Source organism: Crotalus tigris, unplaced genomic scaffold, assembly GCF_016545835.1.
Source record: "Crotalus tigris isolate CLP2741 ecotype Arizona unplaced genomic scaffold, ASM1654583v1 scf7180000019926.259901, whole genome shotgun sequence".
Lineage (NCBI taxonomy): Eukaryota > Metazoa > Chordata > Lepidosauria > Squamata > Viperidae > Crotalus > Crotalus tigris.
In genome coordinates this window covers 167,501-181,340 of record NW_024097776.1, presented here as the reverse complement: position 1 = coordinate 181,340, position 13,840 = coordinate 167,501, and the positions used below count along the sequence as shown (strand labels likewise).

At 47.2% G+C, this 13,840-nt stretch overlaps 1 protein-coding gene across 3 annotated transcripts in view; it reads left to right on the top strand.

Moving 5' to 3' along the window:
- Positions 1 to 13,840, top strand: part of ARHGAP39 (Rho GTPase activating protein 39) — a 142,645-nt gene that overhangs the window by 30,283 nt on the left and 98,522 nt on the right. The window lies entirely within an intron of this gene.

Genomic DNA, 13,840 nt, shown 5'->3' with positions numbered 1-13,840 from the left:
ACCGTTGGAGTTTTGGCTTTTCTGTGGTCCTGTTGCCTTGAGGCGGAAGGTCCATCTGGGACCTTCGGGCCAGGAATGAACTCAGTCCCCCAGTTTTAAAGGGGTTCACCTCTTCCTCCTCCTCCTCCTTCTCCTCCTCCTTTAGAATATTGGTGTCTCACCAAGCTCTTCCCGCCTGCTGAGGCAAGGGGAAGGATTTAATCGGGCCTAGTTCAGGAAATTCTGCGATGAATTTTGAAAAGCTCCATTTAGAGAGGACGGCAGGATGTTACTAATTTGACAGCCTGGCCGTGAATGGGGAATTGAACAGGCAGTCCAGGGGTCTTCAAACTTGGCCCTTTTATGACTGGTGGACTTCAACTCCCAGAATTCCTGAGTCAGCATGGGGGAACTATGGCCTCCTCATGACTCGTGGACTTCAACTCCCAGAATTCCTGAGCCAGCATGGGGGAACTATGGCCCCTTCATGACTTGCGGACTTCAGCTTCCAGAATTCCTCAGCCAGCATGGGGGAACTATGGCCCTTTCATGACTTGAGGACCTCAGCTCCCAGAATTCCTGAGCCAGCATGGGGGAACTATGGCCCCTTCATGACTTGAGGACTTCAACTCCCAGAATTCCTCAGCCAGCATGCCTGGCTGAGGTATTCTGGGAGTTGAAGTCCACAAGTCATAGAAGGACCAAGTTTGCAGACCCCTGATGTAGTCTGTTTTCTGAGCTTCCTTTGTGTTGAATTGGAGGAGGCTGGCTAGAGTTGTTCAAATCTCAGGGGCAAAGCAGAAATCCAGGTTTATGGAGAGCAATTGCCCTGATGCTCTTATAGCATATAGACCAGTGTTTCTCAACCTTATGATGAATGGACTTCAACTCCCAGTTATTCCCCAGCCAGCATGTTTGCAGATAATATATAAATATTCATTATATGCTTGCGAGCTTTGCAATACACCTTTCTCCAAAGCACCTGAAGGCAGAACAAGGAGCAGCAGATGGAAATTAATCAAGGAGAGAAGCAACCTAGAACTAAGGAGAAATTTCCTGACAGAACAACTAACCAGTGGAACAACCCGCCTCCAGAAACGGTGAATGCTCCAACACTGGAAGTTTTTAAGAAGAGACTGTGCAGTCATTTGTCTGAAATGGGTATAGGGTTTCCTGCCTGAGCAGGGGGCTGGACTAAATGACCTCCAAGGCCCCTTCCAACTCTGTGGTTCTTCATTCTGTCATCACAAGCCATGAAAAGTTGCAGAAATTGGGTACATCTAGTCTAACGAAGAGAAGGACCAGGGGTGACATGATAGCAGAGTTCCAGTATCTCAGGGGCTGCCCCAAAGAAGAGGGAGTCAAGCTATTCCCCAAAGCATCTGAAGGCCGGACAAGAAGCGACAGATGGAAACTGATCAAGGAGAGAAGCAACCTGGAATTAAGGAGAAATTTCCTGACAGGGAGAACAATTAAGCAGTGCCTTCAGAATTTGTGGGTGCTTCATCATTGGGGGCTTTTAAGAAGAGACTGGGGAGCCACTTGTCTGGAATGGTATGGAGTCTCTTGCTTGAGCACGGGGCTGGATTAGAAGACCTCCAAGGTCCCCTCCAACTCTCGTTGAATGACCTTGTCATTCAAACACTTTGACGGCCAAAGAGTTATCGGCAGTGGTCCTGAGAGAGACAGGAGGAGGAAACAGGTAGAAGTGCGCGTGTGCGTGTATGTGTGTGTGCGTGCACATGTGTGTGTGTGTGTGCGTGCGTGTACATGTGTTACATCTGTCCCGGATGTACACTCCTGCAGATCCAAGGAAACAAAATCTCTTGTCATTCCCACCAGCATTTTAAAAATAGAACGGTGCATTAAATGCCAAGAATGTGCCATTTTGAAAAATGCTTCTTTTTCGCAGCTTACACAAAGGTTTTCAAAGAACTTGTGTTTTTTTTCTGGAGTGTAAGGAGAGGTTGGAAAGCATAGGGCGCTGGAAGGTGGCACAGCTAATATTTTTATGCCTTACAAACTGACCACCTGCCTCCTTTCCTTTCCTTAATCCTGACATGGAACGCCTGTTTTTTTGTTTCTTTAAAAAAAAAACAAAATTTCAGAATGCTCTGGCTGCCCTCTTGACTTTTTTGACCTCCCCTTGCGGGACGTTTTGGACAGAAACACTTTTCTTGAAAATGTCACCCATCATACCAATGTAAATGTGCTTGGGAAGCACCAGAGCCACATAATTATTATATATATATAGCCAGCCCGACCTTTATATCAAGCCAGATAATTATATAAAACCAGCCAGAGTTCTCATCTTCCCAAATATAGAGAAGTCTCTTTTTGGAGAAAGGTCTAGACAAGTGTTTGTCAATCTCAGTAGTTTTAGAATAGGAATAGGAATAGGAATAGGGAGAGGAGAAGAGAGGAGAAAAGAGAAGAGAAAGAAGAGAAGAGAGAAGAGAAGAGAAGAGAGAAAATATGGAATGGAATGGAATGGAATAGAAATAGAATAGAATAGAATAGAATAGAATAGAATAGAATAGAATAGAATAGAGCTGGAAGGGACGTTGGAGGTCTTCTAGTCCAGCCCCCTGCATCCGTGGCTGAGGAATTCTGGGAGTTGAAGTCCACAAGTCATCAAAGGGCCACATTTGAAGACCCCTGCCTTAAAGCATCCTGGCTGAGGAATTCTGGGAGTTGAAGTCCCCAAGTCATCAAAGGGCCAAGTTGGAAGACCCCTGCCTTAAAGCATCCTTGACTGAGGAATTCTGGGAGTTGAAGTCCACAAATCATCAAAGGGCCACGTTGGAAGACCCCTGCCTTAAAGCATCCTTGACTAAGGAATTCTGGGAGTTGAAGTCCACAAGTTATCCAAGGGCCAAGTTTGAAGACCCCTGACTTAAAGCATCCTGGCTGAGGAATTCTGGGAGTTGAAGTCCCCAAGTCATCAAAGGGCCAAGTTGGAAGACCCCTGCCTTAAAGCATCCTTGACTGAGGAATTCTGGGAGTTTAAATCCACAAGTCATCAAAGGGCCAAGTTTGAAGACCCCTGACTTAAAGCATCCTGGCTGAGGAATTCTGGGAGTTGAAGTCCCCAAGTCATCCAAGGGCCAAGTTGGAAGACCCCTGACTTAAAGCATCCTGGCTGAGGAATTCTGGGAGTTGAAGTCCCCAAGTCATCCAAGGGCCAAATTGGAAGACCTCTGCCTTAAAGCATCCTTGACTGAGGAATTCTGGGAGTTGAAATCCACAAGTCATCCAAGGGCCAAGTTTGAAGACCCCTGACTTAAAGCATCCTGGCTGAGGAATTCTGGGAGTTGAAGTCCCCAAGTCATCCAAGGGCCAAGTTGGAAGAGCCCTGCTCTCGATGCTCAGCCTATTGAGAGTCGAGAAAGAGATGGCCTTTCACAGCAGCCCACATGCAAGTGAGATGTGGAGTGGGGGGGGGGTCCCCTCTGGAATGGGGGAGAACTTCCTCTAAACCTCTGGGCCACCTGTGGGTGGTGGGCCGGTGGCCTGTTTTTGGGAAGCTGGTGTGATTTATACTTCAGATGCCAGCTTTGCTTCCAGCCTCGGCGCGTTCCTCCGCTTCGCCGTGAGCCTTCACCATTTCTTAGAAATATAATTTATACATTGCCCTGCGCTTCAGTTTCTGGGAAGCCGGAGGATGAAGGCCTCTGCCAGGAGGCCTCCCCATCCTCAGATGGTCTTGCTTCCCCAGCCAGCTTCTTTGGGCCCACTGAAGCGCCCCACGCCGAGCGAAACAAGAAGGCAATTGAAGGCGCTGCCGGCTGAGTCAGATGTTTTTCGGAGTCTTGCCGATTTCAAAGGCCCCATTGATGCCAACCCTGGCTGGGTAGAGTTTGAGAAAAGCTGCAGGGATTGTCAAGCGTTGGTGGAAGTTTCTTTCTTTCTTTCTTTCTTTCTTTCTTTCTTTCTTTCTTTCTTTCTTTCTTTCTTTCTTTCTTTCTTTCTTCTCTCTCTCTCTCTCTCTCTTTCTCTCTTCCCCCCCTCCCCCCCTCTCTCTTTCTTTCTCTCTTTCTCTCTCTCTCTCTTTCTCTCTCTCTCCTCCCACTCTCTCTCTCTCTCTCTCTCTCTCTCTCTCTTTCTCTCTTTATCTCTCTCTCCCCCCCTCTCTCTTTCTCTCTCTCTCTCTCTCTCCCCACTCTCTCTCTCTCTCTTTCTCTCTCTCTCTTTCTCTCTCTCTCTCCCCCCTCTCTCTTTCTCTCTCTCTCTCTCCCCTCACTCACTCTCTCTCTCTCTTTCTCTCTCTCTCTCTTTCCTCTCTCTCTCTTTCTCTCTCTCTCTCTTTCCTCTCTCTCTCTCTCTCTCTTTCTCTCTCTCTCTCTCCCCACTCTCTCTCTCTCTCTTTCTCTCTAAATGCCAGAGGAAATTGCAAAGACTTTGGAATATCACAAAGCAACTGGGTTTAATCCCTGGGGTCTCGCTGGGTAATCCAGCCCCTGACTCTTCCTTTCATGCGTGACCTCTGCATGTTCCTTCTTTGACTCCTCTCTTCACCCTGGATGACAGGTCTTAAATTTGCCCCCCAAATGAAAGTCAAATTAAAATTCCTGAAAACGTGGCATCCTCCATCATTTCCACCCCAATTGTTTTTTTTGTTTTTTTTTTCTACTCTTGCTTCACTTCCAGGACTCTCCTGGGTTATCTTTTGCTCACTCTTAAGCTTTCGTCCCTGGCTTATCCCAAGCAACGTTTGTCTTTCGCCACCCGATGCAGATTTATGACGGTGGCGGGAGCAAAATCCCATTTCATTAATCTGAGCTTCCATCACCAACTTGCGTCATCCGGTTTGGGCCGTCCTGAAAAGCCTCAGTGCCTGCACCCTGCCCTGTGTCTGCAGGCAGCTGCCGAAGATGTATGGACCAGCAGCATTAGGGGGTTGTAAGACCACATTTAATTACGGCTGTGTCAACGCCCGAGCACAGAATGGCATCCCAGCTTCTTTGGCTATATTTATTCACCAAAACTGCACAGCTCTCCGGCCACTGGCGTTTCTGAACCAAGGCGGGGTGGGAGAACACTCCCAGCCACCTGCCCTGTGGAGCTACGGGCCCAGGTCAAGAGATGGAGATGGAGGAGGAGGAGGAGGAGGAGGAGGAGGAGGAAGAAGAGGAGGAGAAGGAGGAGGAGAAGAAGAAGAAGAGGAGGAGGAGGAGGAGAAGAAGAAGAGAAGGAGAAGGAGGAGGAGGCCTTAAATGGCCTAGGGTTTCCTGCCTGAGCAAGGGGTTGGACTAGGGTCTCCTACTTGAGGACGGGGCTGGACTAGAAGACCTCTAAGATCCCTTCCAACTCCTCCTCCTCCTCCTCCTCTTCTTCTTCTCCTCCTCCTCTTCTTATTCTCCTCCTTCTCCTCCTCCACTTCTTCCTCCTCCTCCTCCATCTCCATCTCTTGACCTGGGCCCTTAGCTCTACAGGGCAGGTGGCTGGGAGTGTTCTCCCACCCCGCCTTGGTTCAGAAGGGCCGATGGCCGGAAAGCTGTGCAGTCCTGGTGGATAAATAAATATAGCCAAAGAAGCTGGGATGATGCAGCCGTAATTAAATGTGGTCTTAGAAACCCCTAATGCTGCTGGTCTATACATCTTCGGCAGCTGCCTGCAGACACAGGGTAGGGTGCAGGCACTGAGGCTTTTCAGGACGGCCCAAACAGGATGACGCAAATTGGTGATGGAAGCCCAGATTAATGAAATGGGATTTTGCTCCCGCCACTGTCATAAATCTGCATCGGGTGTCAAAAGACAAACGTTGCTTGGGATAAGCCAGGAACGAAAGCTTAGGAGCGAGCAAAAGATAACCCAGGAGAGTCCTGGAAGTGAGGCAAGAGTAGAAAAAAAAACAAAAAAACAATTGGGGTGGAAATGATGGAAGATGCCACGTTTTCAGGAATTTTAATTTGACTTTCATTTGGCGGGGATATAATTTACGAAAGGAGTAGTACATTGGTTTCTCCAAGGTGATTTTCCAAAAAGCAACTGGATTTTCTTGGATGGTTTTTTTTTTCTTTGAAAATGTTTTGCTTCTCAACCAAGAAGCATCTTTGAGAGAGAGAGAGAGAGAGACAGAGACAGAGACAGAGACAGAGAGAGAGAGACAGAAAAAGAGAGGGAGAGAGACAAAGAGAGAGGAAGGAGAGACAGACAGAGAGACAGAGAGAGACAAAGAAAGAAAAGAAAAAAAAGGAAAGAAAAAAAGAAAGAAAAGAAAAAAGAAAGAAAGAAAGAAAAGAAAGAGAAGAGTGAACTGAAGAAGCCATCTTGATATCTATGGAGAGTCTCAATCATCCAAGTCATGGTTGTCCCAAAGATACTTTTTTAAAAAGGCAACTGAAGTTTCTGGGGGTTTTTCCTTGAAAATGCTTAACTTCTCATCCAGGAAGCATCTTCAGCTAAGTAACTAAGTAAGTAAGTAAGTAAAGGAAGGAAGGAAGGAAGGAAGGAAGGAAGGAAGGAAGGAAGGAAGGAAGGAAGATTACTGATGATGTTACCTAGTTGGGTAATGAAACATCTGCAAGAAAACCACCCAGCTCAGAGAGCACCAAGGAGGAAGGAAGGAAGGAAGGAAGGAAGGAAGGAAGGAAGGAAGGAAGGAAGGAAGGAAGGAAGGAAGGAAGGAGCTTCTTGGATGAGAAGTGAAACATTTTCAAGAAAAAAAAAAACAAGGAAACTCCAGTTGCCTTTTGGAAAAATCACCTTTGTGACACCTAGGACTTGAGTGATTGAGAATCTCCATAGACGTTGATTCCTCAAGTCGGCTAAGAAAATTGTACACTTCTGAAGACCAAAATAAGGGCTTATAGATAGGGTTTCCTGTCTATACATATAGGATTTCCTGCCTGAGCAGGGAGTTGGACTAAAAGACCTTCAAGGTCCCTTCCAACTATTCCTATTCCTATTCCGTTCTATTCCATACCATTCTATTCTATTCTTCCATTCCATTCCACTCCACTCCATATATTCTATTCTATTCTATTCTATTCTATTCTATTCTATTCTATTTCTATTTCTATTTCTATTTCCATTCCAATATCTATTCTATTCTATTCTATTCTATTCTATTCTATTCTATTCTATTCTATTCTATTCTATTCTATTCTATTCTATTCTATTTCTTATTCTATTTCTTATTCTATTCTATTCTATTCTATTCTATTCTATTCTATTCTATTCTATTCTATTCTATTCTATTCTATTCTATTCTATTCTATTCTATTCTATTCTATCCTATATCCTATATCCTATATCCTATATTCCATTCCATTCCTATTATTCCATTCCATTCCATTCTATTTTATTCTATATATTTTAGTTTACTCCGGGGAAATAAGCCTTGCACTATGAAGAATCCCTTTATGGCGAGCAGCGCAAAATGGATCCTTGAAGGCTCCCAAGCAGAAAATCTCGTAGGAATAACTAGAGAATTGACCATCCGTGGCAAGGCCGAGAGGGAGCCTTGAATTCTGAATCTGGAAGGGAACAAATGGTGAGAAAGAAATGAATGGACAAAGAAGACTATACAAACACCGGGCGGATAAAAGATTCTTTGAAGCGCATTTTGCAAGGGTGTTTGATCTAGCGGGTTTTATATTCCCATTAGGTTTGGCAAAGACGGGGGAAGAAGTTAAGGAAAAATGGAACCATTGTGCTTGCGGATCAGCGGATCTGCCTTAAAGAGCGAACTGGATGAAATTATTATTATTATTTAGAACTCTGTTTGGAAATGTCTTTGCTGTGTGTGTGTGTGTGTGTGTGAGAGAGAGAGAGAGAGAGAGAGAGAGAGAGAGAGAGAGAGAGAGAGAGAGAGAGAGAGAGAGAGAGACTGGCTGAGAGGGGAGGAGTCAAGAGAGGAATTAGTCTGGAATCTTTATGTAGGCAATCTGCAAGGACAGGCATAAAAACCTGCTCGGATATCAGCTTTACTACTTTCCAGCCTCTCCTTTACAGACCAGAAAAACAAAGTTATTTGAAAAAGGAGAGAGGAAGGAGAGAGAGGGAGAGAGGAAGGAGAGAGAGGAGAGAGAGAGAGAGAGAGATTGGCCAAGCTAGAGGAGGAGTCAAGAGAGGAATTAGTCTGGAATCTTTATGTAGGCAATCTGCAAGGACAGGTATAAAAACCTGCTCGGATATCAGCTTTACTACTTTCCAGCCTCTCCTTTACAGACCAGAAAAACAAAGTTATTTGAAAAAGGAGAGAGGAAGGAGACAGAGGGAGAGAGGAAGGAGAGAGAGGAGAGAGAGAGAGAGAGAGAGAGAGAGAGAGAGAGAGAGAGAGAGATTGGCCAAGCTAGAGGAGGAGTCAAGTGAGGGATTAGTCTGGAATCTTTATGTCGGCACAAGAAGGCAAAATCCGATCGTTCTTTGAATGCCGATGAACCTTATGTAGTCTGGCCCAGCTTCAAACTGTGGATCTTGGAAGATTCCTGCACAAAAGACATTAGCAATAAAGTAGCTAGTTGAACTCTTTCCCCAGTGAATTGGGTTGTTTGCGCCTGACACCGTATCCCTGAATTCTGCTTTCAGTTTTGATGGTTTTTTTTTTTTTTTGAGGTTAGAACTAGCTCCAAAACTGCAACCTGCGGCGTTTCCCAGGAAGAAGATTATTTTCTCTCTTTCTTTCCTCTGGGTTTCCAGAAATACGTGAGCCAAAGGCCTCTCCTGAATGTCCTCACTTCTGGGGGTTAGCATTTGGCTGCAAGCCAGCATTCCCCTAGTGTGTTGCATTGTGTTTCGTATGGAGGGCGTTCTGTAGCAAAAGAAGCACATCTGAATGAAAAGATTTCTCAGCTGAGTCCTCCAACTTTATTAAATGTATTAAATTACCCCAATTTATTTCTCCGTTTTCCTGAGCTGCAGCTGCAAGAAAAGGTACTAACTACCAGAACTCCTGATGATGATGATGATGATGATGATGATGATGATTATGGATCATCGCATAGTCAGCCAGATGTTCAGACTGGATTTGGCATTTTTGTCTACCTATCCAGTCCTTACCCAGGACCTGGGATAGGCAGATGTGGTGTTTGATGGTATTACAGGTATCGTCGCAGGATGGAAGCAGTTCCTAGTAAGGCCGCCTTTTGCAATTGACTAATAGCGAATTTGTCAATGCCAATGGTGTTCAAGTGGTGCTCCAGTTGTTTTGGGATTGCACCCAAGGCGCCTATCACTATTATTATTATTATTATTTGCTATCCTATCTATTATATTTTGCTATCACCTCTAAGAAAAGGTGGGGAATGATGGCCCCTTGTGGACTTCAGCTCCCAGAATGCTCTCAGGAATTCTGGGAGTTGAAGTCCACAAGTCACAAAAGCGCCAAGTTTGAAGACCCCTGCTTTAGAGACATTAAGGAAGAAAAGTGATGTATTTTACGGTGGCCTTTTGGCTGGCAGTCCTAGAAGGAGTTGGGGGCGACGAGTGCGAGAGATGAATTCCCTCATGGGGATCATTAAGTGGGTTAGAAAGAACCATGATTACTTTTGTACCAGGATGTGGTTCTGCCCTCTTTGAAATAATGGCTACCTTCCTAAACTGCGCTAGAGTGTGGTTGAAACACGATTTATTGACTAGACCATCCTTAGACTTTATACCACACGCCAAGTCAGTGTTTCTCCTTTAAGATGGGTGAACTTCCATTCCCAGAATTCCCCAGGATGGCTTTATGAGCTTTATGGGCTTTGCGGGCTCAGGAATTCTGGGAGTGGAAGTCCACTAGTCACAAAAGGGCCATCGTTCCCCACCCCTGCTCTACTAGCTGAGTGGACTTTCTCTCTTTTTCCAGCATTTTGGATGCAATCAGAAAGTCCCACTCCTCCAGAGAGGCAATTAATGGCTTTTCCCTTGAGGAGGGGGCTGGAAAAATGTAGCTTATTAATCTCCATCAGGCTGGCCCCTCCAGCAGGGCCTGCAAACGCTCCGTGGACGCAGAGCGGTTGAAGTTGTGCGGTGTGGTTCAGCAAGACGAGGAGGACAAATGGGGGCGCTTGTGTACTTTTTTGCACAAAAGGGTCGGTGGGATTTGGGTTTCCCCGTAATGCAGTGTCAACAAGATTTGTGCTTGCGCAGCTGTCGGAAATCTTCAAAAGGCGGGCCAATTGCTCTGTTGGCTATGTTTTTGGGAAGACGGTGACTTAGTTACTCTCTCTCTCTGTGTGTGTGTTTGTGTGCATGTGCTATTGCTTCCCACGAGACAAGGGTGGGATGTGGTGGATGCCATTCCACGTGGCTCTTGTCAAAAATGATGAGAGGGTAAGACGATGGACAACCCCTGAAGTAGGAGCCAGCCGAACAAGACCATGCGATCCTAGGCTGCATCAACAGAGGGATAGCATCAAGATCGCCGGAAGTGTTAGTAACTGGAAGGGAGTGGACAGTGGTGGGATTCAAATACCTGAACAAGCGGTTCGCTTATTGTATGCAGGCCTGGGCCTCCGAGGCCTAGAGTGAACTTCCGGAAGTGGCATCCACGCACTTCCGGCGGGCTTTTCTAGGCCTGGGAGGCCTCCTCCAGGCCTCTGAGGCCTAGAATGGACTTCCGGAAGTGGCATCCACGCACTTCCGGCAGGCTTTTCTAGGCCTAGGAGGCCTCCTCCAGGCCTCTGAGGCCTAGAACGGACTTCCAGAAGTGGCATCCACGCACTTCCGGCGGGCTTTTCTAGGCCTGGGAGGCCTCCTCCAGGCCTCTGAGGCCTAGAATGGACTTCCGGAAGTGGCATCCACGCACTTACGGCAGGCTGTTCTAGGCCTGGGATGCCTCCTCCAGGCCTCCGAGGCCTAGAATGGACTTCTGGAAGCACTGTGCATTAAGCCGGTTCTCCAAACTCAGCAAAATTTAGCTACCAGAACTGGTGCGAACCAGCTGAATCCCACCACTGGTTTTGCCCCTTCTAGCGCTGATGATGTTATCTAGTTGGGTAATGAAATGTCTGCAAGAAAACAAGCTCAGAGAGCACTAAGGACTCCCTCTCTCTCTTCCCCCCCTCCCTCCCTCTCTCTCTTTCTCCTCTCTCTCCTCTCTTTCTTCCTCTCTTTCGCTCGCTCGCTCCTCTCTCTCTCCCTCTCTCCTCTCTCCTTTCTCCTCCCCCCCTCTCTTCCTCCCCCCCCTCTATTTCCCTCTCTCCTCTCTCTCTCTCTCTCCTTGTCACCACCACTTGGGTGACAATAGTAATATTTTACAGCCAAGAGAGAGATGGTGCCTAGGCTGGCAGGGATTATGGGACTTGCATTTCAAGGCTTCTGGAAAGGGAACAGTTTGAGTACAGGAAGTCCTCAATTTACACCCTCTCGCTTAATGACTGAGAGGGACCTCCCCAGAGCTACTTATGATCCAGTTCCTGAACTGAGACCTCAACAATCCCTGTTATTCCCTATTCTATTCTATTCTATTCTATTCTATTCTATTCTATTCTATTCTATTCTATTCTATTCTATTCTATTCTCATTTCTATTTCTATTTCTATTTCTATTCTAATTCTAATTCTATTCTATTCTATTCTATTCTCTATTATTTCTATTTCGTTCCATATATTCCGTTCTGTTCTGTTCTATGGCCATATTTTGTATACTTGGCAATTGGGTGACATTTATGGTTGCTTGCAGTGTCCCACACTCACGTGACCTCAAATTACAGCCTTTTAACCCAGTTTCTGGCATTTCTTTCCATTTTCTGGGGGGGGGGGAAATACCCCTTGACAAAAGTGGGTTCGCTTAATGGCAGCTGTGAAAAAGCTCGTAAATGACCCATGTAAAGACTGGCACGACTTAACGACTGTAACTCCAGCCTCAATTTTGGTTGTAAGTCAAGGACTACCTGCTTTGTGTCTTTTTCTAGATTTCTGGAGGCGGGAGGGGAAAAAAGGTATGTGCTATACATACAGGTAGCTGGAGGCTGGTTGGCCTGCTTTTTTGGGGGGGGGGTGGCGGCATCTGTTTGAGCCTGCAGGACCGGCTGCCAAGCTGCTCCTCGGCCAAAGCCACATGGCATTTATCTCCCCGGCGGTTGTGACTCAGAGTTGCTGCTTTCGGCCCTCGCGTGGGAGCAAGCGGATCTCCAGAATAGCATCGGTCGTGGTCCATGGATTGTGCGTTCCGGCTCCCTGCGTTTCGTCTTTTGTTTGAGTGCCGGATGAGCTAAAATGGATCTTGCTCCCGTGGCTTTTGTGAGTTGCTCAGAAAGACAGAGACAGAGACAGAGAGAGGAGAGAGAGGAAGGAGAGAGAAGAGAGAGGAAGAGGAGAGAGGAAAGAGAGAAGAAAGGAAGCAGAGAGAGGTGAGAGGAAAGAAAGAGAGAGAAGAGAGAGGAAGGAGAGAGAGGTGATAGAGGAAGAGGAAGGAGAAAGGAGAGGAAGGAGAGAGAGAAGAGAGAGGAAGGAGGAGAGTTGAAAGAGAGGAAGGAGAGAGGGAGAGGAAGGAGAGAGAGGAAGGAGAAAGAGGAAGGAGAGAGAGAGAGGAAGGAGAGAAAGGAAGGAGAGAGAAGAGAAGAAGGAGAGGAAAGAAAGAGAAGAGAAAGGAGGGAGGAGAGAGGAAGGAGAGAGGGAGAGGAAAGGAAGGAGAGAGAAGAGAGGTAGGAGTGAGAGGTGACAGGAAGGAGAGGAAGGAGAAAGGAGAGGAAGGAGAGAGAAAAGAGAGGAAGGAGAGAGGGAGAGGAAGGAGAAAAAGAGAAAGGAAGGAGAGAGAAGAGAGAGGAAGGAGAGAGAGAAGAGAGAGGAAGGAAAGAGAAAGGAGAGAGAGAGGAGAGAGGAAGGAGAGAGGGAGAGGAAAGGAAGGAGAGAGAAGAGGAAGGAGAGAGAAAGAGGAGAGAGGAAAGAGAAGAAAGGAAGCAGAGAGAGGTGACAGGGAGCAGAGAGAGAGAAGAGAGGAAGGAGAGGTGACAGGAAGGAGAGGAAAGAGAGGGAGAAGAGAGGAAGGAAAGAGAAGAGAGAGGAAGGAGAGGAGAATTGAAAGAGAGGAAGGAGAGAGAGAGAGAGAGAGAGAGAGAGAGAGAGAGAGAGAGAGAGAGAGAGAGAGAGAGAGAGAGAGGGATGTGTGGCCATTGACCGCCCTGTGCATTGTTAAGGTAATTGCTCAGCCGGCCCGTGGGATGCCCAAGGGTGGGGCGTAATTGCAGGCTTTTGCCGGGAAAGGAAAATCAGGCTGCTTGAAGCTGGAGAGGTCTCAGCCTAGGCAGGTGATTGGGGTGGCCAAGAGGCCGAGGACGGCCCTGACATGCAAAGGTGGTCTTCTGCTAGCTTGGGTGGCCTGGAGCAGATCATCTGGCACCCTTCTCTCCTGGTCTCCTAGGGTCTCCACCACTGGAGGTTTTGAAGAAGAGACCGGACAGCCGTTTGTCTGAAATGCTTAGAGGGCCTCCTGCCTGAGGAGGGGGTTGGACTAGATGACCTCCAAGGTCCCTTCCAGCTCTGTTATTCTGGGAGTTGAAAGCCTTAAAGTCTTAAAGGTGCCAAGGTGGAGGACCCCTGTTCTAGGGACTAACCAGCTCCAGCTTCGCTTTTTTCCGCACCGGCCAAATTTAGATCGTTGCAAGCTGCCTTGGCCTTGCCTAATTCTGGGAGAGGCATTGCGGTTGTTACAGCCCAATTTGCTAACGAGGGAGTTCCAGGAGAGAGAAAGGGCTGGAACTGCAGGTGCTAAAATTGCTTCTTGCCCTCGTGGCGTCTGCTTTCCCCGATCATTCATGAAGCGGTTAGATTGAGTGGCAGATTCCGCGGCCCGGCTGCCCCCCCTCGTGGGCTCTTAGCTTGGGCCCGAGGAAGAGGGTGGCAGGACCTGGAAGGTCCAGGAGCATGTGGGGAGGCCTTGGCTGCGAAGAGGCTCTGCAAGTGAGTCTTTCTGCAGGAAGCTTGAGCGG